General features: G+C 45.7%; 1 protein-coding gene across 1 annotated transcript in view; it reads left to right on the top strand.

The window, feature by feature from the left end:
- The window catches only part of HBEGF (heparin binding EGF like growth factor), a 249,810-nt gene that overhangs the window by 11,909 nt on the left and 212,611 nt on the right, over nucleotides 1-25,290 (top strand). The gene's annotated exons all lie outside the window — the stretch shown is intronic.

The raw sequence follows: 25,290 nt of genomic DNA, 5'->3' as shown, positions 1-25,290 counted from the left end.
AGACTCAGCTTCACTACCATTCCTGGCCACCAGTGGGAGCTCCAAAAGAGCACCCACACAGACAACATTCACAACAGTATGCAGTGGGGCGCGGTATACAGTGGGGCACAGGATACAGTGGGACATGGTATACAGTGTATACAGTGGGGAGTGGGATACAGTGGGACATGGTATACACTGGGGCGCAGGATACAGTGGCGCACTATGCAAGCTATCAGTGACACTGTAGACATATTATGATCACTTTGCGATCACCAACAAAATGGCTCTTCACTGTGATCCTAAACTTCATCTTCTCTTATCCTTTTGGAAACACCCAGATTGGCAGGGGAGGTTACATCACACACAGGAGAGCAGATTCTGCCCAATTTTACTGCAGTTGTAATGTGAGCTATTTCTACAGTAGGATTTCAACAGCTGCTCCCCCTAGTGTTTGAGTAGAAAATATCAAACTTTAAAAAAAAAATGTAAATATTTTGCTCAATTAAAAACAAATTATAATAATTAAATAAAACATTAAAACTTTACATTTTTTTCAGTTATTGAATTTTTTTTTTTTTTGACGACACCTTCCCTTTAACGCTATGGCCCTGATGATCTTCTCCTCGGTCTTGATGAGGGTGAGTGTTGGAGTCAGATGCTCCTGATTCATTTAAATGGACTCAGAATTACTGTTCAACACAAGTAATGGCACTCGATGCATCATGGTGCAAGCAATCATTTAAATATACCACAACAACTGCTTATTTTCAATTTCTCTTCTCCCTTCTGTCAATCAAAGAAGAGTGTAGGGAGAATATTAAGGGAAAACAAGCAGGTGGGGTGGTATAAATGAAGGATTGGCCCCGCCAAGATGCACCAACCGCTGGTTTGAACAGTCGTTCTGTATGGACGGAGTCCCTTTAAGAGGTGCATGCCTCATAATGTGTGATGTCTGTCACGGTAGGAATTTTTCTACGGTCCTTGACTGGAGTAAGTTTTCTGGCAAGGGAAATGCACATCATGAATTAGACGAGTAAGGCATTGTTCTCCCGTCGTTTCAGCTTCACCCATTTTGTAGCAAAACTTTTGTTCAACTCCGTGTTGTGCAAAAATATTACGACTTTTCAAAGACATTTATGCCAGAAATCAGTTTGATTAATTGAAGCCTATGTATGCACGTTCTTTATTTCACCTATTAGTCATCTATGACATACATTTTTGTCATGGGTGCATAAGCAATGTATGAAGCGGCTCAGTAGCTGTGTTACATAGCCGGCATCTGCCTATAACTAAAGCAAGCACTCTTTGCAGTGTACTTTTACCACTTAAAGGCTGCTGTTAATATCTTACAGGTGTATTTAGGAGATGTCGCACACAATGTTGTCCCCATTTTGGAAACGACACCTCAGGGAACCTATTTAGAGTTGTGGTGGGCACCTTGAAACCACAGGTGTTTCACAGAATTTTATCTCATTGAACCATGGAAACGAGAAAAGACTTTTTTCACAAAAATGTTTTTTTTAGCCAAAAGTTTTTGATTTTCACAAGGGTAAGAGGAGAAAATGGACCATACAATTTGCTGTGCAATTTCTCTTGAGTACACCGATACCCCATATGAGGTGGAAAATACTGTTTGGGCAGGGCGCGGAAGGGAAGGAGCGCTGTTAGAATTTTTGAGCGCCATTTTGGCCAGAATAGATTGCAGAGGGCATGTCAAATTTTAAAATCCCCTGATATGCCAAAACTGCAGAAACCCGAACAAATGCAATCATTCTGGAAACTACACCCCTCAAGGAATTGATCTAGGGATTTAGTGAACATGTTTAACTCACAGGTGATTCACAAAATTGTATAACATTGGGCTAAGTAAATGAAAAATTCCCATTTTGTTCCAATAAAATGTTTATTTGACACAATTTCTCCTGAGTGCGCCAATAGTGCAAAGCTCAGAAGAGAAAGAGGGCCATATTCGGGTGCAAATTTTGCTGGTGATTGTGATGGTGCCATATCACACTGACAGAGCCCCTTACATCCTAAAAAAGCAGACTCCCCATAGGTTAACAGCATTTTACAAACTAAATGAATTTATCTAGGAGTGCAGTGAGCATGTTTACACCACATGTGCCTCACAGAATTTTATACCTTGAAAAATGAGCACTTTAACTGTCAGACATAGAAAGTGTTTTTTGTCTGTTGTTATTCTACTACATTGCAGGTCTTCTTTTTTAGTGCCTGCACCAGGTGAACATCAGAGCTTTAGAGCAGAGGAACATCAGAGGTCACAAAAGTTATGGATTGTTTTAAGAAAAATGTGACTCCTTCCCTTTGGAACTGTTAGAAGGCACTCTAGCCATTTTCATACCCTCATCCAGTCTCTGGCCTTTCTGCAAACAGCAAACATGCTACTTAAATCGTATATGTAAAATACATAATGATTCTAAACATAATATTTTGTGTTGTAATGTTACTGGGATAGATTTCTCTTCATTGCTTTGTTGGTTAACCTCTTGTGACCTAGTGTGTTAAAAAGGCATACTAGCCGTATTGAACGGTTGGTATCCCAGAGAAGTTAAGCCCCACCAGAAATTTCAGCCACAGATGCAACCCTTATAGGGCTATGTGCGCACGCTGCGTTTTTTTGACGCTGCGTTTTTGTGCGTTTTTGGCCGCTAAAAACGCACAAACGCACCTGCGTCGAAAAAACGCATAAAAAAAGCATGCGTTTTTACCGCGATTTGGTGCGTTTTTGGCTGCGTTTTGCTGCGTTTTTGATCTCTGCGTTTTGCTGCGTTTTTCCAATGCATTGCATGGGCGGAAAACGCAGAAAAACGCAGGAAAGAATTGACATGTCCATTTTTTTTTTTTCAAGCTCAAAAACGCAGCTTAAAAAAACAGTTGTGTGCGGACAGCAAAAATGAAAACTCATAGACTTTGCTGAGGAAGCAAAGTCATGCATTTTTGAGGCCAAAAACGCACCCGAAATACGCGCAAAAACGCACTGTGGGCACATAGCCTAAAAAGTTACAATCGTTCTCTACCCCTTGGTTCCAACCTCTTCAAGATGCTAGGGTAAAAGTTACTGTCTTAAAGGAGTTGTCTGGTAACATCATATTGATGACCTATCCACAGGATAGACAATGAATTTAAGATCGGTGGGGTTCTAATATCCAGCACCCCCACCAATCAGCTGTTATTTGCTTCGGTGGTCGTAGTATGTAAAGATTTTAAATAGCGATGCAACGTACAAGCCCATTCAATGTGTAGTAGCCCCGAATGATTAATGCAGAACCTATTCTGCTGTGTGCTGGACCGCCACCAATGTCATTTGAGTGACTTATCCCACAGATCATCATTATAATGTGACCAGCCAATGTCGTTTGATCACTAGCTTTTGGCCTGTTTGGTTGTGCCAGTAAGATTTAAAAACTCTTTTGGGAGATCTCTCCTTTTAGCAGGATTTCCCAAGATGTTCTAGAAGAATTGGAAATTGTAATTAAAAAAGTGTTTCCATCTTAGTGAATGAGGGCATAATAATGAGGGTGTCTGATCCCAAGACGGTGTATTATCATCTGACTGCTTAAGCCATTCATGGGCATTAGGCTACATTCACACATCAATTTTTTTCCATCACGCACAATCCGGAAAAAAACGGATCTGGCGCCGGATCAGTTTTATCCCCATTGATTTGTGTTAGTGCCGGATTGTGCCTGATGACCTTGCGTTGCATCCGTTTTTGACGGATCCGGCGTAATTACTCAATGTGGAGGCCAGATGGAACGTCTCATTGAACGTTTTTTGTCTCTGAAAAAAAACCGTATCGCGCCGGATCCGGCGTTATTTACAATGGAAGCCTATGGACGCCGGATCCGGCGCGATGCAGCAAAAAAAGGATGCGGCCGCCGTTTTTTTAAACTGAGCATGCTCCAATTTATTGTAAAAAACAGATCCAGCAAAAAAAAATGGATGAAACGGATGCAAAAACAGATGCGCCGGATCAGTTTTTTGACGGATCCGGTATACCGGATCCGTCAAAAAAAGGAACCGGTGTATCCGTTGTTGCATATTCTGCGCCGGATCCGTTGCATCAGGCACACGCTGGATTGTGCCTGATGCCAAAAAACTGATGTGTGAACATAGCCTTAGCCGGCAAACCATCTCTCAACTCTACTAGATCCATGCGGATCACCACAGGAAGTGTTTATGCTTTATTTGTGTTATTTATAAAACATCCAAGATGCCTGAAAGGATTCTCTTAGGGTACTTTCACACATCCGGATTTTTGCTCTGCGGCACAATACGGCGTTCTGCAGAAAAACCGCAACCGGCTTTTGTAACGCCGATTGCGTTTTTTTTTGCATTGACTTACATTAGTGCCGCATTGTGCCGTAGGGGCTTGCGTTTGGTCCGGTTTTTGCCGCATGCGGCAGATTTAGCCGATGCGGCGGCCGGATCGAACGTACCCTGCAACGTTTTTTGCTCCGGTAAAAAACACCGCATCGCGCCGCATCCGGCCGCTGCGGCGCATTTTTCAATGCATCCCTATGGAGGCCGGATGCGGCGCGATGCGGAAAAAACCGCATCCGGTCGCCGCATGCGGTATTTTCCACTGCGCATGCTCAGTAGCATGCCGCAACCGGAAAAAACCGGACCGGCCGCATGTAAAAACTTATGCAAAGGATGCGGTGTTTTCACCGCATCCGTTGCATAGTTTTCACAGCCGGATTGAGCCGCAGGGCTCAAACCGGAAGTGTGAAAGTAGCCTTAGGGCCAAATAACCACTTTAATGATTGTGTGAATCTCAACAAGCTCCCCATATTGATTTTGAAAATAAAGGGCCCCTGAGCAGAGAAAGAACTATTGTAATGGTCGCCGGTGTCTAGTTGGCAGACGGGAGTAGGAGTGGACCCACTGGACCACAGGGAACCTGGGCTTACCCTGATGTGGGAGGGGCTTGACTAAGGGAACACCAGGGTAGATGCCAAGTGCCACTGTCAGGGTAGTGTCTGGGACTGTGGCAGCTGACCCCCTGGACAGTGACAGGTTCAGGTACAAACAGTCGGAATCTCTAGTGCAGAAAGGTGCAGCCAGGACAGCTGGGTGCAGACAGAAACGGTGGGCATGGCTGGGTCAGACAGGTATAGGAAGGCGCAGACAGGTATAGGTAACAGGACAGGAGCACAGGACCCGATATCTAGCTAGCAGATGGGAAATACTGACTAAATGTGTTGTGCAGGCACCTCCCCTAGTGAAAGGATGCCAGCTATAGGCTGAGAGGCACTTCCGGTAAATGGTGCACCGGCCCTTTAAGAGGAGGGCAGTCACGCGCCTTTAAGCGCATTGCCTGAGGACTTGTCCAGCGTGCAGCGGGCCCTAGAAGGAGAAGGGAGAGAAGCATATCGATATATCGATGGCTGTGGGAGGACAGGATAGTGCCGGACGCCTGCTCTACGACAATGAAGACAGTATAATGCTAAAGCAGCCAAGTGACCTCTTTATTCCTTAGATCAGTGGCAGTCCCATAGGTTGGACTCACAGACATCATCCAATGATGACATATTGTCCAATACCAAGCACAACACCTAAAAAATTACAGCACTGCAGGTAAACAATGTAAAATGGAGTGCTGGACTTACACTGATCTTATATTAATGGTCAATGAGAAGGATTGGCTATGAATACTTAAGTTCTGGTTTAACCCATTAACTTTTAACAGTAATATATAAATAAAGCCTGAATTATAAACTAATTTGAATTAATAAAATACCGGCATGCCTATTTTGGACTTAGCAATCTATATCCTTTGCTGATTTAGGGCTGTCAATAATAATAATAATATAATAATAATACCCTCCCTGGTAGGCAAGTTCAGTGAATTGGTTTAATGGTAATATCTGTTGTGATTTACTGGAAAGAACATAAAAGACAAAATGCAGGCATACTTATCAATATCTGGTCACAGGCCTAATGTACTGCAGGATGCGGCAGGCCTCCATATTCTTTCCTATTGAGGCCAGGCTTTGTTCTGGGATGTTTGTTGTGGTGTACAGTGGCAATGGGGTTAATAATAACATCTGTGGTGTGGGTGGGCAAGGGCAGTAGTAGGATAATATTTAAATGCCATGTTATCTAAGGCAGTGAAGAAATTAATAGGTAAAACAGAGGGCTGATTCTAGCTTTCTCTGCTACATGAGGCAAAAATTAAAATGGTGAAATCATACATTAGTACGAAATCAAGTCAAACATAAAGTCTCAATTTGCACACTCCCATTTGTTGGGATGAAGCAGAGGGCAGTTATCTGTCATTATAATCACTTTGGCTGCATCTTGACTGACAACCTGCTTTGCACACATGCTGAGCTGGTGTCATAGCTCGACTCCAGGGCTCGATCTGGTGACCTCTGGTTGTGTGGTCAGTTTCTCTCTCTGTTGGACCACATTCTGTTTTGACATGGTCCAACTGATGTTAGTTCTCTTGTCTTTCCTTTCCTTTATTTTTATTTTTTTCTATTCAGGTGTGTTCACTGCCTCATTTTGTTTGCCCTATCACATCTTGGGAGGAACTATTTATGCTTGCTATGCACATGAGTTCAGTGCTGGCTATATGCCAAGAATGATGACTGTTTGGAGCTCCAGCTGCTCAGTTTAGGATAATCTTGCGGAGTTATCCCTTTTTTTCCCCTCCCGTTTGTGTATTTCACTTTTCAGCATTCTATCATTCTGTTTCATTTAGGATTTGGAGGGGTTCCACTTATTCTGTAAGTCGTTTTGGTTTTTTTTTAGGTAGCATCACAGAAAAAGAAGCAGCCATTACCAATAAGACTAGATTACCAATGCACTAGCAAGATGCAGCAGGTCCTCATAATAAAGGTGGGGGCAGCCAACGTGCAAAATACTGAAGAAACAACCACTCACAACCTGTTAATTCATGGAGGAGGTGGTTGCTAGTATTATACATTCACACAGATAAGGCTTGTATAGGACACCAGTCACACAGGTACATGTGATGTACAGTGTCTGGTGTTCAGCCTATTTATGATGCCCATTCTATTAGATCAGGCAGGCTGCCTGGCACTAGATAAGTGCACCCCACAGGTCAGACACTCCAATTCTCTCAACCAACACTAAAGGGCCCGGTTGCATCCTGCATAAGGCCTGAAACACACATCCGTGAAACACGTGCGTGTTTGGTCCGTTTCCGTGTATACTGGAGACACGGCCAAACGTGCACCAATGTTACTATATCTCAGCGGTTACAATTGCATTTTTGGTTATGTCCGTGAGTCCGTCTCCGTGATGCATTTTTTGGTCCGTGTCTCACGCCAGCATGTCCGTTTTCTGCACGCAACACGCAGCACGGACCCAATGAAAGTCAATGGGTCTGTGCGCACGTCCGAGTGACACGGACGCATCTCTGTTTGCTCCCTGTACGTTTTGTGCTTTTTTCATGTGATGTCGGTCTTTTTTCTTTTTCTGTTTCGTTCTCTCCCTCAGTCCGTCGGTCGGTCTCTATGTCTGTCGGTCGGTCTCTCTGTCTTATCTGTCCCTCAAGCTGTCTGTCGGTCAGTTCCCCCCCCTCTCTCATACTTACCGTTCCCCGATCTCCGGTGCGGCGCTGCTCAGCTGTTATAATAACTCCGGCGGCTTTTACTATTTTGAAAAAGCCGGCCGCCCATTAATCAATCTCGTATTCCCTGCTTTCCCCGCCCACCGGCGCCTGTGATTGGTTGCAGTCACACACGCCCCCCACGCTGAGTGACAGCTGTCTCACTGCACCCAATCACAGCAGCCGGTGGGCGTGTCTATACTGTGCAGTGAAATAAATAAATAAATAATTAAAAAAACCGGCGTGCGGTCCCCCCCCATTTTAATACCAGCCAGATAAAGCCATACGGCTGAAGGCTGGTATTCTCAGGATGGGGAGCCCCACGTTATGGGGAGCCCCCCACCCTAACAATATCAGTCAGCAGCCGCCCAGAATTGACGCATACATTGTATGCGACAGTTCTGGGGCTGTACCCGGCTCTTCCCGATTTACCCTGGTGCGTTGGCAAATCGGGGTAATAAGGAGTTATTGGCAGCCCATAGCTGCCAATAAGTCCTAGATTAATCATGTCAGGCGTCTCCCTGAGATTCCTTCCATGATTAATCTGTAAATTACAGTAAAAAAAACACACACACCCGAAAAATCCTTTATTAGAAATAAAAAACACAAACAAATTCCCTCATTACCAATTTATTAACCCCGACAAACCCTCCATGTCCGGCGTAATCCACGGACCTCCAGCGTCGCGTCCAGCTCTGCTCCATGGAGGTGACAGGAGCAGCAGAAGACACCGCCGCTCCGGTCACCTCCACGCAGCTAATGAGATGAGTAGCACGATCAGCTGCTGTCAGTCATGTAACTCGCGGCCACCGCTGAATCCAGCGGTGGCCGCGGGTAACCTTTTGAATTTTATCACCTTCTTGTAATATTATTTTATATTTAGCAGCATCCTATAGTAATCTTAGCCAACATATTGTAGTAATGTCCCCATCTGTGTGCCCTGTAGTATCGTGCTCAACCATGTGGTATTGTGCCCATCCTTTTAATATTGTGCCCATCCTTTTAATATTGTGCCCATTCTTGTGGTATTGTGCCCAGTAGTATTGTGTCCATCCTTGTGCCCTCTAGTATTGTACCCAGTAGTATTGTGCTCATCCTTGTGGTATTGTGCCCTGTAGCATTATGCCCATCCTTGTAGTATTCTGCCCTGTAGTTCTGTGCTCATCCTTCTGATATTGTACTTATCCTTATAATACTGTGCCCATCCTTATAGTCTTGTGCTTAGTAGTATTTTGCTCATCCTTGTAATATTGTGCCCAGTAGTATTGTGCTCATCCCTGTAGTATTGTACTCATCCTTGTAGTATTGTGTCCATCCTTGTGGTCTTGTGTCCATCCTTGTGGTATTGTGTCCATCCTTGTGGTATTGTGCCCATCCTTAGTATTGTGCCATTCCTTGTAATATTGTGCCCAGTACTATTGTGCTCATCCTTGTAGTATTGTGCGCATCCTTGTAGTATTGTGCCCATTCTTGTAATATTGTGCCCATCATTGTAGTATTGTGCCCATCCTTGTAGTATTGTGCCCATCCTTGTAGCATTGTGCCCATCCTTAGTATTGTGCCCATCCTTGTAATATTGTGCCAGTAGTATTGTGCCCATCCTTGTAGTATTGTGCTCATCCTTGTAGTATTGTGCCCATCCTTGTAGTATTGTGCCCAGTAGTATTGTGTCCATTCTTGTAGTATTGTGCCCAGTAGTATTGTGCCCATCCTTGTAGTTTTGTGCCCAGTAGTATTGTGTCCATCCTTGTGGTATTGTGCCCATTCTTGTAGTATTGTGCCCATCCTTGTGGTATTGTGCCCAGTAGTATTGTGCCCATCCTTGTAGTATTGTGCCCAGTAGTATTATGCCCATCCTGGTGCCCTGCGGTATTGTGCCGTGCAGTATTGTGCTCATCCTTGTGCCCTGCAGTATTGTGCTCATCCTTGTGCCCTGCAGTATTGTGCTCATCCTTGTGCCCTGCAGTATTGTGCCCTGCAGTATTGGGCCCATCCTTGTGCCCTGCAGTATTGTGCCCATTCTTCTGTCCTGTAGTATTGTGCTCTGCAGTATTGTGTTCATCCTTGTGTCCTGTAGTATTGTGCCCTGTATTATTGTGCTTATCCTTGTTGTATTGTGCCCTGTAGTATTGTGCTCATCCTTGTGCCCTGCAGTATTGTGCTCTGCAGTATTGCGCCCATTTTTGTGTCCTGTAGTATTGTGCCCTGTAGTATTGTGCTCATCCTTGTGGTATTGTGCCCTGTAGTATTGTGCTCATTCTTGTGGTATTGTGCCCTGTAGTATTGTGCTCATTCTTGTGGTATTGTGCCCTGTAGTATTGTGCTCATCCTTGTGGTATTGTGCCCTGTAGTATTGTGCCCATCCTTGTGGTATTGTGCCCTGTAGTATTGGGCTCATCCTGTGACTATCGCAGCTCTCTGACCGGGACAGGTGCCGGCAGGAATTTACTACAATTGAATCATTTGCGGTGCCACGCTGAGGAGCTGTCTGCGTTATACCAATGGCTACCGCCGGCCACTCAGATGCAAGGAGGTGACGTCATACAGCGACGTCACTTCCTTGCATCTGATTGGCGGGGAGCAGCCATTGGTATAGTGCAGCCATCTCCTCAGAGCAGCAATGATTCAATTGCAGTAAAGTCCTGCCAGCGCTAACCTGCGGCATAGAGCTGCAATCGTCACAGGGTCTGTGGGCCGCAGCAAGCAGCATCGGGGGCCGCATGCGGCCCGCGGGCCATGTATTTGAGGACTCTGTGCTAGTCCCTACATTGAGTTGAATAAAAAGATAGCTCACGTAGATTCAAAAATCATCACAGAAAAAGAAGCAGCCATTACCAACATGATGCGAGCCTGCAAACCTAGCACAGCCGTGGAGGACAGGCCCATCTCCTCCATTATTAGCTGATGCGTATATCGCACTGCACTCCTGTGGGTGCGAATGAAAACAAATCGGATTTGGAGACCTATTAGGGCTGAGAAAAAAAAACACTCATGGAAGCGGACCCATACAGTAACATGAGACCGGGTGGAATGCGATTTTTCTTTTTTTTTATTGCATTCCATTCGCTCCGTTTTTCTCACCCTTTGTGCTCAGCCTCAGGGGTCAAACAGCATCATGAAAATCAAAGAGCACACCTGACAGATCAGGGATAAAGTTCTGGAGAACAGTAAAGCAGGGTAAAAAAAAGTAGCCCAAGTTCTGAGCACTGTTCTATCCATCATAAAAAAAATGGAAAGAGTATGGCACAACTGCAAACCTACCAAGATATGGCCGCTCACCTAAACTGACATCCCAAGCAAGAAGGGCAACAATTAGAAAATCAGAGAAGAGGCCCATGGTCACTCTGCAGAAGATGCAGAGATCCACAGTTCAGGTGTGAGACTCTGTCCACAGAATAACTTAGTCGTATACTTTACAAATCTGGCATTTATGTAAGAGTGGCATGAAGAATGACATTTTTAGAAAGTAAACTATACGAAATCCTGCTTGCAGTTATTAAAAAGCCATGTAAGGGACACAGCTAGCATGTGGAAGAAAGTGCTCTGGTCAGATTAGATCAAAGTAGCATTTTATCAGGTAAATGCAAAATGCTATTTGTGGCAGAAAACTAATACTGCACATCATCCTGAAAGCATCACCCCCACAATCACACATGGTTGTGGCAGCATCATACTGTGAAGATGCTTTTCTTCAGCAAAGACTAGGAAGCTGGTCAGAGTTGATAGGAAGATGGATGGAGCTAAATACAGGGCAATCCTGAAGGAACACCTATTACTGGCTGCATAAGACTTGAGACTGGGGTACAGATTCCCCTTCAATAAGGGCAACGGCCCTAAACATACCGCCAGAGCTACAATGTAATGGTTTAGATCAAAGCATATTCATGTGTTTGAATGGCCCAGCCACAGTCCAGACCTAAATTCCATTAAGAATCTGTGGTAAGACTTTAAAATTGCTGTTTACAGACGCTCTGCATCCAATTTCACTGAGCAAGAGCTAGTTTTCATAGAAGAATGGGCAAAAATTTCAGCTTCCAGATGTGCAAAACTGGTAGAGAAATCACATAACCAAAAACACTTGCAGCAGTAATTGCAATAAAAGGTTGTCCTACAAAGTATTGATTCAGGAGAGATAAACATAAATGTGTCACAATTTTCAGATATACTGTATATATTTTTTAAATAATTAGAAAACCGTGTATTATTTCCTTTACACTTCACAAATACCGTATTTTTGGTTTATAAGACACACCGGATTATAAGATGCACCCCACATTCAGAGAAAAATAGTGGTCCTTCTTATAATCTTACCAGACGGGGCAGCAGCGGTGGTGGAGCGGGGTCACATTAGGCAGAGCGGTGGTGGAGCAGGGCGATGCTGCGGGCGGTGAGTATCCCAGATGCTGCCCCAGAAACTGTTGACTGTCAGCGCTTACCAGATTGAGCTCTCGGCTCAATGGCAAGCCGAGATCTCATCTGTGTAAGTGCCACCTCTGGGTGCCATTTTCCTTAAAGGGAACCTGTCAGCAGATTTGGGGCCTATAAGCTGCGCCACAACCAGTGGGCTCTTATATACAGCAGTCTAACATGCTGCATATAAGAGCCCAGGCCGCTGGGTAGAACGTAAAAATCACTTTATAATATTTACCTAAATGGTCGCTGTGGTGGAGTTGGGTCATATGGTCGTCTCCATTCTCCGGTGCCGGCGCCTCCTCTTTTGGCAGTCTTCGCCCTCCTTCTGAAACCTGTGTGCATGACGTGTCCTACGTCATACACACTCGCCGGTCCTGCTCAGGCGCACTACAATACTTTGATCTGCCCTGCTCAGAAAACCAATATCTGAGACTGGCTAATAAAAGGAAAAGATTAATATGGGCAAAAGAACACAGACATTGGACAGAGGAAGATTGGAAAAAAAAATGTTATGGACAGACGAATCGAAGTTTGAGGTGTTTGGATCACCCAGAAGAAGAACATTTGTGAGATGCAGAACAACTGAAAAGATGCTGGAAGAGTGCCTGATGCCATCTGTGAAGCATGGTGGAGGTAATGTGATGGTCTGGGGTTGCTTTGGTGCTGGTATAGTGGGAGATTTGTACAAGGTAAAAGGGATTTTTAATAAGGAAGCCTATCACTCTGTTTTGCAACGCCATGCCATACCCTGTGGACAGCGCTTATTGGAGCCAATTTCATCCTACAACAGGACAATGACCCAAAACACACCTCTAAATTATGCATGAACTATTTAGGGAAGAAGCAGGCATCAGGTATTCTATCTGTAATGGAGTGGCCAGCCCAGTCAACCCTATTGAGCTGTTGTGGGAGCTTGACCGTATGGTACGCAAAAAGTGCCCAACCGCTGGGAGGGGCTTCAAGAAGCATGGGGTGAAATATCTCCAGATTACCTCAGCAAATTTAGGCTATGTGCGCACGTTGCGTATTTACATGCAGTTACGCTGCGATCTGCACCGCAGCGTAACTGTATGCGTCCTGCGTCCCCTGCATAATCTATGAAGGTTATGCAGGAGACGTGTGCACGTGGCGTATTAGAGCGCAGCGCTTCGGCTGCTGCCCGAAGCACGCGTTCTAAGAAGTGACATATCACTTCTTTCCTGCGCTCTGCCTGCAGCCCGCTCTGTCTATGGGAGGGGCTGCACTCAGAGCGCATGGAATCGGCTTTCTTTTTTTTTTTCATACGGACTCTTTCTGCAGCGATTTGAAGCGCACGTGTGCACGTGTGCTGTTCAAATCGCTGCAGAAATTTCTGCAGGGACAAACGCTATGTGCGCACATAGCCTATCAGCTAGCATGCCAAAGGTCTGCAAAGCTGGAATTGCTGCAAAGGGAGCATTCTTTGACGAAAGCAAAGTTTGAAGGAGAAAATTATTATTTTAAGTAAAAATCATTATTTCTAACCTAGTCAATGTCTGGACTATCTTTTCTATTCATTATGCAACTCATTTGATAAATAAAAGTTTGATTTTTCATGGAAAAGATAAAATTGTCTGGGTGACCCCAAACGTTTAAACTGTAGTGTACATTTCTCTCAAATGGAGAGAATCAAGGCTAAACACCAGCCCGGGACCCACAGTTCATCTCTTCAGTGGGTGCCGGCCAAAAGCCAGTTTCCCCCCCGCCTGGGATCCTAAATGAAACATATTAGGACATCACGGCTGCACCACCATAACGTTCCTCAGTAAAAATGGCACCCGGTGAGGAAGAAGTATCATTCAAGTATTGCGTCTCCGTATGGAATTCTCATTAACCTCCAGCCAGAATAATGCAGCTCCCACAGTGTCAAAAAAGTGAGTCTCTCCATTCGCAGCAATGCACAGTTTGGTGATGTACATCATAGAATATGGCACTTGCAGGTTTTGTAGCCGTTTTTTGACATCAATGAATTGTGCCCTTTTGCGCTGCACCTCCATGGGGAATTCTGGGACAATTGAGATCTTGCTCCCATTAATTGCAAGGTCCTTAATGTCCCTAGTTCTGCTTAAGATGGATTCTCTGTCCTTAAAGTGCAGGAGTTTAAGGAGAATAGGTCGTGGGGGTGCTCCTGGTGGGGGGGGGAGGGGCGAGCAGTACCCTGTGTGCCTTTTTAATAGTGAAGAAGGGGGATAGCACCTCTCTTCAAATGGTTTCCATCAGCCACTTTTCCAAAAAATGCCAGTGTGTCACTACCCTCTATCCTCTCCGGTACGCCCATCAGCTGCAAATTGATCCTGCGGGAACTGTTTTCCAAATCATGCTATCCAATCCAGGTCTCATGCTATTGGTGGCAGTTTGTCCTCTGCTGTGCTCAAACGGGCCTTCGGCTCCCCCACTCTAGACGTCACCCCCCGAAGATTACGTTTAATGCAGGCCATATCAAAAGTGACAGTCCCCATTTGTGTGCTCAGGGTAACCAGCATGCTGTTAGACATGTTAATCGCTGCCAAGACATCTCTCAGGGTGGGTTCAGGGAGAACAAGGCCTGAGTCCTCTGTGTCCCCCCCCTCCCCCCGCTCTCCTCCATGGGCCTCACTGTGTGTGGGTGCTTGGCTGCTGAACTGACATCCACCACTGCCCTCTCAGTCTCCAGATTCTCCTCCTGCTCCATGCTGTGAGGGGATCGGCCATTGGATGTGTCCCCAGAGGTAAGCTCTGAGCCTGGGGCACTCCTAGCAAAGCGATCCAGTCTACCTGCCACCTACAATGTTCTGCGCACAGGAGTTCCCAGTGCTGGCGCAATCTTGGAAGCTGCAGAGTTGCGGTCCTGCGCATCTTTTTCACCCTTTTTAGCACGAGTCATGGCGTTGCCGTGGATCCAAAGCTCTCCTCGGGGTCCTGGGCAGTATTGCAGCCCACCAGAGTTTGTGTGCCCATAATTGCAGCTGGTACAGTAGGATAATAGCAGGATCCAAAGGGGAGCTCTCCTGCAGCACGTCCGCTCTACATGTGTCCCAGGCTATACCCCCTCGTCTCCCTTCTTAGCGTGATCCACAGTCGTGGGCTTTCTTCTTGCCCCCCGAATCCTGTGTTTGGTTCGGTGGTCTTTTTTTTTTTTCTCTCGGCATTCGGTCTCATCTATGATGACCCAGACAAGGTGTCACTGTCTGAGTCCAAAATCCGATCACTGAAAAAAGGGAGTCGACCGCCAGAGGATTTTTGCACCAAATTTAGGCATTGGTCTGTAGACACCCAGTGGAACGACCCTTTATTAGTTAGTTCCTACAGGGCGTTTCTGAGAGGGTCAAGGAAGCTTTAGTCTTAGTCTAGTCTTGTATGAAACCCCGTTCCCACTGATGTCCGCTATGGCACTAGTCGTCCGCATTGACTGCTGGTTCTGCCAGAGATCTCATGAGCTTCCATCCGTAGGGGTGATGCCTGCCTCCCTGGCATCATCTCCAGAGGTCTCTGATAAACCCATGCAGCTTGGTGGTACTACCCAGGTGAGAGGAGCCCCCCGTACTCATAGATCTGGGGGAAGGGCATGTTTTTTCTGTGGGAAAAGGGGCCACTATGTTAATGCATGTCTGCGCATTCTGAAAGGAGGTGCGACCAGCGGAAAACTGTTAGGGGTACTTTGCACGCTGCGACATCGCAAGCCGATGCTGCGATGTCAAGCGCGATAGTCCCCGCCCCCGTCGCAGCAGCGATATCTTGTGATTGCTGCCGTAGCGAACACTATCGCTATGGCAGCTTCACATGCACTTACCTGCCCTGCAACGTCGCTCTGGCCGGCGACCCACCTCCTTCCTAAGGGGGCGGGTCGTGCGGCGTCACAGCGACGTCACACGGCAGGCGGCCAATAGAAGCGGAGGGGCGGAGATGAGCTGGACGTAAACATCCCGCCCACCTCCTTCCTTCCTCATTGCAGCCGGGACGCAGGTAAGGTAATGTTCCTCGCTCCTACAGCTTCACACACAGCGATGTGCGCTGCCTATGGAACGAGGAACAACATCGTACCGTCGCTGCTGCAAAATTATGGAAATGTCGGACCCTACACCGATCATACGATAACGACGCTTTTGCGCTCGTTAAGCGTATGTAAAAGGATTCACATACTGCAATGTCGACAGCGACAACGGATGTGCGTCACTTTCGATTTGACCCCACCTATATCGCACCTGCGATGTCGCAACATGCAAAGTACCCCTTAGGCTCAGGAAGGTTGGGGAATTCCTTCCTGGGTCTACGTTCATCCTCTATATTGGCCACTCTGTGTTTGTTGCCTGCTAGGGTAACTATTGGGGGTATGAGGTCACTATAAACATTTTTCTGAATAGTGGTGCGTGGGCAAACATTATTGAAGAGAACTTTGCCCATTCGGTGGGGTTATAGGTCGTAAACTTACCCGTTCCGATTCCTATTGTGGCTACTTTAACTCATCTTCCCTGTCCCAGGGATCCTTCAGGGAGTGAGTACATGGGGTCCTGCACAGAGAGTTGCTTACATGCCAGGTACTCAAAAGACCTAACAGCACTGATTGTGCTGGGATCATCCAGTGGAGTCCATACTGTAAAGCCCACCGCCTCGGGTCCTGTGTCGCTATGGTCACACCCAGCATTCCTGAATTCTTATCGGAGTTCCAGGATGTATTCTCTGACAAGGGTTGCAGGGAGTTGCCTCCGCATAGACCATACGACAGCTCTATCAGGTTGAAGATGGGGGCTAGGTTGCCTAAGTGCAGATTGTATAAATCTATCCAGACCTGAAAGGCAGGCACTTAAGGAGTACATTATGGAGAGTTTGGCCAAGGGGCACGTTAGGCTTTCCTCCCCTCCGGTCGCAGCTGGTTTCTTTTTTGTTAAGAAAAAGGATGGCGGGCTGTGACCGTGTTCAGATTTTCGGGAGCTCAGCCAGATCACTATTCACAATCCGAATCCCATGCCTTTCATTCCGGATCTCTTTAACCAGATCGCGGAAGCTAATTGGTTCTCGAAGCTTAACCTCAAGGGCACTTACAACCTCATCAAAGTTCGTGAGGGGGACGAGTGGAAGACTGCCTTTAATACACCAGACAGGCATTATGAGAACCTGGTTATGACTTTTGATTAACTAAAGCACCGGCACTCTTCCAGCACTTCATCAATGACGTGTTTGCTCATCTGTTGGGGAGGTTTGTGGTCATTTACCTCGATGATATCAATGTACTCTCAGGACCTTGAGTCACCCAGGGGGCATTTGAAACAGGTGTTACAAGTTCTTAGGGCAAACAAGCTCTATGCCAAATTGGAGAATTGTGTGTTTGCCGTCCAGCAACTTCCCTTCTTGGAGTACATAATTTCGGCGTTGGGGTTCAAGATGGACCCCTCTAAGGTGAAGGCGATCTTGAATTGGGACCGTCCTGAGAACCTTAAAACTTAATAATGGTTTCTAGGTTTTGCTAACTATTATAGGAAATGTATTAAAAACTTCTCCGCTATTGCCAGACCTTTAACTGATAAGACGAAGAAAGGGACAGATTTCTGTGACTGGTCGAACAGTGCTGTGCGTGCATTTGGGTGTCTGAAGAAGTGTTTTGCATCTGCACTGGTGCTTATGTAGCACCCCCGGGGCAAGGGGTTAACTTTACTCGTCGCAGAGCCAGTGATGTCACGTCTGGGATGTCACAGGTGGCCTTGCCCGGCTTCGTGGCTCCGAGGCGTACAATAAAGGGGGTTGAATGGAGGATGGGATGGATAGGAAGACGGTAGTAGTCGATGAGGGTGAGGAGGATTGTCTCGTGGCTTAGCGGTCTTACTTATTCGAGTGGCTGATTGTGAGCAGGAGCTATATAATAGTAAAACCCCTGGCAAAAATTATGGAATCACCTGGCTCTGAGGATGTTCATACAGTTGTTAACTTTTGTTTAAAAAAAGCAGATCACACACGGCACAAAACTAAGGTAATTTCAAATGTCAACTTTCTGGCTTTAAGAAAAACTAAAAAAAAAAAAATCATGAAAACATAATGTGCTAGCCAGTAACGGTACTTTTCAAGACCAAACAGAGGAAAAAAATTATGGAATCACTCAGTTATGAGGAAAAAATATGGAATCATGAAAAACAAAAGAACACTCCAATACATAACTAGTATTTTGTTGCACCACCTCTGGCTTTTATAACAGCTTGCAGTCTCTGAGGCATGGACTTAATGGGTGACGAACAATACTCATTATCAATCTGGCTCCAACTTTCTCTGATTGCTGTTGCCAGATCAGCTTTGCAGGTTGGAGCCTTGTCATGGACCATTTTCTTCAACTTCCACCAAAGATTTTCAATTGGATTGAGATCCGGACTATTTGCAGGCCATGACATTGACCTTATGTGTCTTCTTTCAAGGAATGTTTTCACAGTTTTTGCTCTATGGCAGAATGCATTATCATCTTGATAAATGATTTCATCATCCCCAAACATCCTTTCAATTGATGGGATAAAATAAGTGTCCAAAATTTCAATGTAAACTTGGGCATTTATTGAAGATGTAAGCCAGTGCCTTTACCTGACATGCAGCCCCATATCATCAATGACTGTGGAAATATATATATTCTCTTCATGCAATCATCTTTTAATTGTTTAGCTTTTCTGTATGTAAATCCCATTTCCTTTAGGCTGTTTCTTAAGGTTCGGTCACAGACATTGACTCCAGTTTGCTCCCATTTGTTCCTCATTTGTTTTGTTGTGCATTTCCTGTTTTGGAGATATATTGCTTTAAGTTTCCTGTCTTGACGCTTTGATGTCTTCCTTGCTCTACCAATATGTTTGCCTTTAACAACCTTCCCATGTTGTTTGTATTTGGTCCAGATTTTAGACACCGCTGACTGTGAACAACCAACATCTTTTGCAACATTGCATGATGATTTACCCTCTTTTAAGAGTTTGAAAATCCTCTCCTTTGTTTCAATTGACATCTCTCGTGTTGGAGCCATGATTCATGTCAGTCCACTTGGTGCAACAGCTCTTCAAGGTGTGTTCACCCCTTTTTAGATGCAGACTAACGAGCAGATCTTATTTGATGAAGGTGTTAGTTTTGGGAATGAAAATTTACAGGGTGATTCCATAATTTTTTCCCCATATTTGGTCTTGAAAATTAACAGTTACTGGCTAGCACATTATGTTTTCATGATTTTATTTTTAGTGTTTCTTAAAGCCAGAAAGTTGTCATTTGAAATGACTTTAGTTTTGTGCCATGTCTGTGATCTGCTTTTTTTAATCAAAAGTAAACAACTAAATGAACATTTGCAGAGCCAGGTAATTTTTGCCAGGGGTTGTACTAGTAGATGCAGCCTGTGTAATAGGATTTGCTAGTGCTTGCTAGTTAGCGTCCTGATAATTGAATCTCTGCCTGGGAGTAAGGAGTTAAGTGCAGCTATTGGAGTGAGCAAACACCCCAGCATCTGAAAGATACTGCTATCAGAAGCTCCGCTGGTCAACATGTCTGAAGCAGTAAAGCAAACAGGGAAGCTTAGTGCCGTCACTGCGGCTTCTTGGTCTAACTACAGAGGCTGGGTGAGGCAAATCCTCAACGCGTTTCTAGAGATTACGATCTCTCTTCATCAGGGAAATGCCTATTCATAGTCCCAGCCAGTGTTTTTTTTTCGTAAAAAAATATTTGCCAGTACGCGTCTCTGGGGCAAGGAGTGTGTGGGGGGGGGGGGTTGCTTGAGGAGCGGGGGTGGGTGAATCTGTCAGCCGGCGGCCGAAATTGAGGAGCAGGGAGGGGGTGCTGTCAGGCGGCCGGGAGATCCTGTGCACGGTTTACCTGTTGAGGCACTAGACGGCAGTCCCCATACAGCTGCGCCCCCCGGCCGCATTGCCGCCCCCCTGAATATAGTTCTGCCTGAGCAAACTGCTCAACTTGTCCAATGGATGGTGCGGCCCTGTTTCTCATTATTCAGTTTTGTAGTCTGTACGCTAATTTCAATCAAGGCGGGGAGTAGTGGCTGATGAGGAGAGCGGTGGCAGATGGAGGGGCAGTGGCTGATGGGGAGAGCGGTGGCAGATGGAAGGAGCAGTGGCTGATGGGGAGAGCAGCGGCAGATGGAGGGGGCAGCGGCTAATGGGGAGAGCGGTGCCAGCTGGAGGGGGCAGCGGCTGATGGAGGGGGCAGGCAGATGGAGGGGGCAGGCTGATGGAGGGGGCAGCGGCTGATGGGGAGAGCGGTGGCAGATGGAGGGAGCAGCGACTGATGGAGGGGGGAGGCAGATTGAGGGGGCAGCGGCTGATAAAGGGGGGAGGCAGATGGAGGGGGCAGCGGCTGATGGGGAGAGCAGCGGCAGATAGAGGGAGCAGCGGCTGATGGAGGGGGGTTGGCAGGTGGAGGGGGCAGCGGCTGATGGGGAGAACGGTGGCAGATGGAGGGGGTAGCAGCTGATGGGGAGAGCGGTGGCAGATGGAGGGGGCAGTGGCTGATGGGGAGAGCTGCGGCAGATGGAGGGGGCAGCGGCTGATAGGGAAAGCGGTGGCAGATGGAGGGGGCAGCGCTTGATGGGGAGAGCAGCGGCAGATGGAGGGGGGACAGCAGATGGAGAGGGGGGGCGGCGCCAGCTATAACTTACTGATGCACTTGCAGGGATCGCTCTCCTCAGCTTCCACAGACGCTGGAGTGAAGCTGAGGGGAGCGGTCACCGGCCCCAGATCCACAGTGATTGGAGAGATCGGTCACAAGGCCGGTCTCTCCAATCAGAGCTGGGGGCGGGTGAAGCAGAGGTCACCCAGCTCCAGCCAATGATCAGTGCTATAGCTGCACTGATCATGGCTGGATTTCAATGTTTTAGCCATTTTCAGTGGCTAAAACATTACAGTGGCTGTGATTGGCTGAGCTGCGTTCGTCAGCCAATCACAGCCTTCGTAGGTTCGGGGAGGCACCACCCCTGCTGACGTCAGGCAGGTCCTGCAGCTACAGTAGCTGCTCTGCTTGTGCCTCCGCTCCACACATGGCTAATTTGTATAGTTTACAAATTAGCCATGTGGACAGAGCCAGAGGTGCTGGCCCTCAGTGCTCTTCAGATTTTCCGATACGCCGTACCGGCATGTACCGCTGCAAAAAAAAGCACTAGTCACAGCCCTATATATAAATTGTGCTAATCGTTGATTGGATCATGATATTAAGTAATATCTGCACTAAATTTCCTACTGTTTTATTGAGTCTGGCTGTTTAGAAATAAAGAATAATAACAATTTCTGCTGTTTTATATAATAAATACTAGAAATATGTATTGAAAAATGAATAAATTAAATAAATAAATAGATGGACACCTATCTGCTCACTAAGTGTGTTCAATATTTTCTAATGTGAATGGTTGATTAAATATCTTTGTGATTGCTTGGTGAAACTCATATATATCGCTATATGATGATTTAAGCTGTTAAAATCATTTGTCTTTATTATAAAATATGTATCATTATGTGGTTAAAAGATAGCAATATATTAATATATTAATAAAAAAATAAATAAATATAAAAACCAAAACTAGTATACAAATACCAAAAGTACACTTAACACGTTTAGGTTAAAAATTTGGTTATAAATTAAGGCAACCCGATATTAATAAATGTATGTGTTAAAAAACATGTATACTATAAATATACAAAAAAACTTATAAAAAACTTCCAATTTTTTTTAAAATATTTAATTTTTTAAAACATTTCCCTAAAAATGTGTGCATATAATAATATACACTGTGTTCCAAATTATTATGCAAAAAATATTTTTTCATATTTTCCTAAATTAACTTTATGAATTGCAGTCATTGTTATTTTCCAGTCATCTACTATTCAAGTATAATTGGAATGTTTTTGATCAAACTGCCTATGAAAACAGTATATTTTTAAAAATAATAAACACTCAAAATGCATGTTCCAAATTATTATGCACAGCAGAGTTTTCAACCTTTTTTATTTTGAAAACCAAAATGGTCAGTTGTGAAATTATAAGCATTATCAGCTTGTTACAAAATGAAATCAAACAGTTTTCAAGTCAAAACTTAATTCTAGGTGATGTTACATTTGCACATAGGACTTCTTGTTTGAAAGAAACTTCTGAACTCTCTTGTCCATTGAATTTGTCAGTTTTTGGATGGTTTGTGCTTCAATTGTTTTGCATGTGGACAGAATACCCTCCCAGAGCTGTTGCTTAGATGTGAACTGCCTCCTGCCATCATATACACTCCTTTTGATGATGCTCCAGAGGTTCTCAATGGGGTTGAGGTCAGGGGAACATGGTGGCCACACCATGAGTTTGTCCTCCTTTATGCCCATAGCAGCCAGAGATGCAGATGTGTTATTTGCAGCATGAGACGGTGCATTATCATGCATGAAAATGATCTTGTTGCGGAATGCACGGTTCTTCCTCCTGAACCATGGCAGGAAGTGCTGTTTTAGAAACTCCACATAGATTATGGAGTTCATCTTTACCCCTTCTGGGATCCTAAAGGGGCCGATAATCTCTCTCCCCATGATTACTTTTCCTTGTTGGCGCCTTAGCCGTGTTTTCATGGGGTGTCCATCAACCAGCCATCCTCCACTCCATCCATCTGGACCATCGAGCTTTGCACGGCACTCATCGGTGAACAAAACAGTTTGGAAGTCAGTCTTCATGTATCGTTTGGCCCACTGGAGCCGTTTCTGCTTGTGTGCAGTGGATAGAGGTGGTCGACAGGATGGCTTACGCACAGCTGCAAACCTCTGAAGGACCCTGCATCTTGTTGTTCGGGTGACATTGGAGGCACCAGCAGCTTCAAAAACTTGTCTGCTGCTATGACAAGGCATTTTAGCAGCTGCTCTTTTAACCTGACGCAATTGCCTGTTGGAAAGAGTCCTCAATTTCTCCTTATCAGCACGCACACGTGTGTGCTGTGAATCAGCTACATACTTCTTGATTGTGCGATGATCACGATGAAGTGTCTTGGCAATGTTGATTGTAGTCATGCCTTGACCTAATACTCCACAATTTGTTGCTTCTCAGCAGCCGACACATCCTTTTTCTTTCCCATTTTGTCAAAAAATGTAGGCTGCTTAATAATGTGGAACAGCCTTCTTAAGTAGTCTTGCCTTTATTTGGACACACCTTCCAAACTAATTTGCACAGGTATCTGCAATTGCTTTCAGTGATATAAAGAGCCCTGGCACACATCACCATCAATGTGTTTAAATGACAAACAAAAAATTTCTGACCTTATCACTCCTAAACTCTTTTTGCATAATAATTTGGAACACAGTGTATTTTGAGAAAGTCATGCTGTAATAATCAGCCAATGGGGGCTGAGTTTTAAAAGGCAAACATTTCCAAATCAGAATTAAGACCACTAGGAACTAGTGTTTATAGTATGAAAGTCCATTTAGATTCTGCCCTGGACGACATCTTGATATAATCACCTCCCCTCCAATTTTTATCATTTTTTTCAATCCCCCAGAAGATAGTGTTTCTGTATGACGTGTTATGGTTTTCCTTGTAGTGGCGGGATAGTGGGTGTCCTAGGAAACCTTTTCCAATATTGGCCAAATGTTCTTTTATCCGTGTTTTGAGGAGTCTTTTAGTTTTATTCACATTAAGGTACTACTAATTTTCAAATACCTATAATCAAGGCCAGATTAAGGTTGGTGGGGGCCCCTAGGCAGAAAATCTGGTGGGGGCCCAATAACGTTAACATTTTTAGCCATAACAGTAGAGCACGAACTGTAGCATTTAGATATAAATACAGCACCTCAGTCTTACATTCCCCCTTCTCAGCATACTGTGCCCTCCATACTGTGCCCTCACACTGGCCACCATGCTGCCCCTTCTCTATACTGCCTACCTCCTTCACTATCTAGTCACTATACTGTACCTCCGTCTCACATTCCCCCTCCTCAGCATACTGTGCCCTCACACTAGCCACCATGCTGCCCCTTCTCTATACTGCCTGCCTCCTTCACTATTCAGTCACTATACTGTACCTCCGTCTCACATTCCAACTCCTCAGCATACTGTACCCTTCATACTGTGCCCTCACACTGGCCACCATACTGCCCCTTCTCTACACTGCACCTCAGTCTCACTTTCCCCCTTCTCAGCATACTGTGCCCTCAATACTGTGCCCTCACACTGGCCACCATGCTGCCCCTTCTCTATACTGCCTGTCTCCTTCACTATCCAGTCACTATACTGCACCTCAGTCTTACATTCCCCTCCTCAGTATACTGTATCCTTCATACTGTGCCCTCAAACTGACCACCATACTGCCCTTCTGTACACTGCACCTCAGTCTCTCATTCCCCCTCTTCAGCATATTGTGTCCTCCATACTGTGCCCTCACACTGGCCACCATGCTGTTCCTTCTCTATACTGCCTATCTCCTTCACTACCCAGTCACTATACTGTACCTCCATCTCACATTCCCCCTCCTCAGCATACTGTACCCTCACACTGGCCACCATGCTGCCCCTTCTCTATACTGTCTTCCTCCTTCACTATCCAGTCACTATACTGTACCTCGGTCTCACATCCCCCGCTCCTCAGCATACTGTGCCCTCACACTGACCACCATGCTGCCCCTTCTCTATACTGCCTACTTCCTTCACTATCCAGTCACTACATGGTACTTCCATCTCACATTCCCCCAGCTCAGCATACTGTGCCCTCCATACTGTGCCCTCACACTGGCCACCATGCTGCCCCTTCTCTATACTGCCTACCTCCTTCACTATCCAGTCACTACATGGTACCTCCATCTCACATTCCCCCTCCTCAGCATACTGTGCCCTCCATACTGTGACCTCACACTGGCCACCATGCTGCCCCTTCTCTATACTGCCTACTTACTTCACTATCCAGTCACTACATGGTACCTCCAACTCACATTCCCCCTCCTCAGCATACTGTGCCCTCCATACTGTGACCTCACACTGGCCACCATGCTGCCCCTTCTCTATACTGCCTACTTACTTCACTATCCAGTCACTACATGGTACCTCCAACTCACATTCCCCCTCCTCAGCATACTGTGCCCTCCATACTGTGACCTCACACTGGCCACCATGCTGCCCCTTCACTATACTGCCTACTTACTTCACTATCCAGTCACTACATGGTACCTCCAACTCACATTCCCCCTCCTCAGCATACTGTGCCCTCCATACTGTGATCTCACACTGGCCACCATGCTGCCCCTTCTCTATACTGCTTATCCCCCCCCACTACCCAGTCTCTATACTATGCCTCTCACACTTTTCTTTCCCAATACTGTCCACTTACAATTT

The sequence above is a fragment of the Anomaloglossus baeobatrachus genome, chromosome 4 (assembly GCF_048569485.1).
Source record: "Anomaloglossus baeobatrachus isolate aAnoBae1 chromosome 4, aAnoBae1.hap1, whole genome shotgun sequence".
In the NCBI taxonomy this organism is placed as follows: Eukaryota; Metazoa; Chordata; class Amphibia; order Anura; family Aromobatidae; genus Anomaloglossus; species Anomaloglossus baeobatrachus.
Note: the sequence above shows the minus strand (reverse complement) of the source record. Positions and strands in the feature narration are given on the sequence as shown.